General features: G+C 32.0%; 1 pseudogene; it reads left to right on the forward strand.

Annotated features, from left to right (window-relative positions):
- The first annotated feature begins 429 nt into the window (after positions 1–429).
- LOC125861395 (zinc finger CCCH domain-containing protein 39-like) lies at positions 430–2,208 on the forward strand (annotated as a pseudogene).
- The last annotated feature ends 318 nt before the right edge of the window (positions 2,209–2,526 follow it).

The raw sequence follows: 2,526 nt of genomic DNA on the forward strand, positions 1-2,526 counted from the left end.
TTGTATGAGCTGTTATTTAAAAATAATTCTTGCAACTCTTCTTGGAAAACTCTTATTTTAATCTGATGGTCTTCTGTAAAAATATCTATATACATAAAGGAAATGTAAAGGTTTGTGTACATCCTATTCTTTTTAGAAAACACTTGTAAGATTACACTGAATATTTCGTTGTTGTTTACCAATGCATGTTTTAGTCATTGTTGTGTACCGCTATTGTGTTCTTTTATTTCAATAGTATCTCTATTTCTCTGTCATATGTTAGTTATTATTGTTTACTTAGTCTTCTTTTTCTAATTTTTATTTAAGGTGTTTTATATCTTATTAATTCTCTATTTTCTGCTAAAAGTTTGAATCATTATTTACTTTTTTAGAGAGAGGAAAAGAATAGAACTGGATTTCACTTAAATAATCAACATCAGAAAAGGAAATATGAGTTTTGCCGATCAATCGACTTATCCTCCACATTTTATGCCAATGTCATTTGCTGATGGTGATGTTGGAGGTGTTTGGCCTCATTCTCCGATGAACTATGATCGATTTGAGTCCTATTGTTAGTTTGAGCATGCACCTTTTTTCAAGATATTGACAGATTTCGATAACAACTTGCCAAATTCTATAACATTCTCATCTATTAAATCTAGAGTGAAATCACCAAATCTTCAAGAAAGCAAAGGGATAAGTCATATATTTTATAAAACCCGCATGTGTGCTAATTTCTTGCAAGTTTCTTGCAAGAATGGGGAAAATTGTACATTTGCTAATGGTGTTGAAGATCTATGGGAGCCTCCTCCCAACTGGCAGGATCTAGTCCATGTAAAGGATAGAGAGTTGAATGAGGATAAGGAAAAAATGAATAGGAGGAAAATTTGCAAGATATTTTATGATGGAGAGGAGTGTCCTTATGGACATAAGTGCAAATTTCATCATGAACGACCTCCAAAATTTAAGACCAACATGCCAAGGACGGGGAGAGTTCTGCAATAAGTATCAAAACTACAGGGAAAATAAGTGATCGTAGGATTATTGAGACTAGTAAGCATGAAAATGATATTGTCCGTTTTGAGATGCCTACATATTTGAAGACAAAGATATGTATCAAGTGGGAGACAACAGGTCAATGCTCCTTCCGTGATCGTTGTCACTTTGCTCATGGCCAATCAGGTAAGCTACTCTTTTTATGCCCTCACATTTTCTATCATGTATATAATTCATTTACATATTTATTGTAAATAATAAAGGCTAATAGTACTAGGTATTGATTGAGATCCTAGAGGCAATATTTTTTGTTGCTATGCAAGTTCTTTGTTAGAGATGCAATAGTTCAAATTAGAACGAGAATCTTGTATAGAATTAGAAAGAGAGAAGGCCTTCATATGATTTACCTTTTGTATCGTAATTACATTAGAAAAGAGAAAAGACCATCTACAAAAAACTTTAGGCAAAATAGCATTCAACAGTTGTATTCTTTCCTTAAACATGAAAATCTTGATGTGTTTGGGTCCATATAATATTTCAGGAAATGGTTGTGTTACAATGTCCATTGATCGGTGTTTTGCATATTCACAACTATTTATTATTCTCCAATGACGACTATCTTATTTTCTCTGAAATACTTTAGATATGTAGTTTCTCTATCTATTCATATCTAACATTTAAAATAAGTAACAATACAAAGTTAACAACATCTAGCCTACATCTTTGTTTTTATAGGTCTAACATTAAAGTAACTTGGTTGTTGCAAAATTTTACTTAACATGTAGACACAAAATATGTGAATGATGGGCTTCATGAGCTACATATCTCTTATATATTAATTTTTTTCTATTTGACCTTCTATAGTAAAATATGAGATCTATTGACTCTGATTGTGATTGCTTACTTGGAGTCATATTCTTATTTTTCTATTCAAGTCTAATCTTGTAAGCTCTTTCCTGAAGTTCTTTCTTTCTCTGCTCATTTTGCTGATATTGGCTATTTCTTTTAGCAGAGTTGCAAGCACCTGTGATGATTAATTATGTCCCTATTACTCCAAGGCCCTTCTATGCTCCACTTGTTGCAAACACAGTGGTCAATGCTTCTGTAAAAGAGGAAAAAGGAGAAAAGAAAATTCTTAAGTGGAAACCATCAAAAAAGATCGCCGAGATATGTAGAGATTGGCTCGATGGTTATGTTCCACCCCACCTCTTATTTAGAAACACCGAGAGCTGAGCTTTCAATATACCGTTTCCAATCCTCATTACATAAATGGACGCATCCCAACAAGGATTATAAACTAATATAGATATCATATTCATGGCGTATCATCCAATAGTAGTTTGTTATATAGTTTTTTACGTTATGTGTAAACTGTTGGCTTTTGAAATTTGGAATTGAATATTTTTTTTTGTTTTAAGGACCTATCAGAATTTCATCGAGAAAAACATAGAAACATCATAAATTTATTTTACTTTATCAGGATGGATTATCATTATTTTATTTGTTATTCTTTTCTCTGAGTAGTTTGGTTTATTAAAGATCGTACCTGAA

The sequence above is a fragment of the Solanum stenotomum genome, chromosome 4 (genome assembly GCF_019186545.1).
Source record: "Solanum stenotomum isolate F172 chromosome 4, ASM1918654v1, whole genome shotgun sequence".
Lineage (NCBI taxonomy): Eukaryota > Viridiplantae > Streptophyta > Magnoliopsida > Solanales > Solanaceae > Solanum > Solanum stenotomum.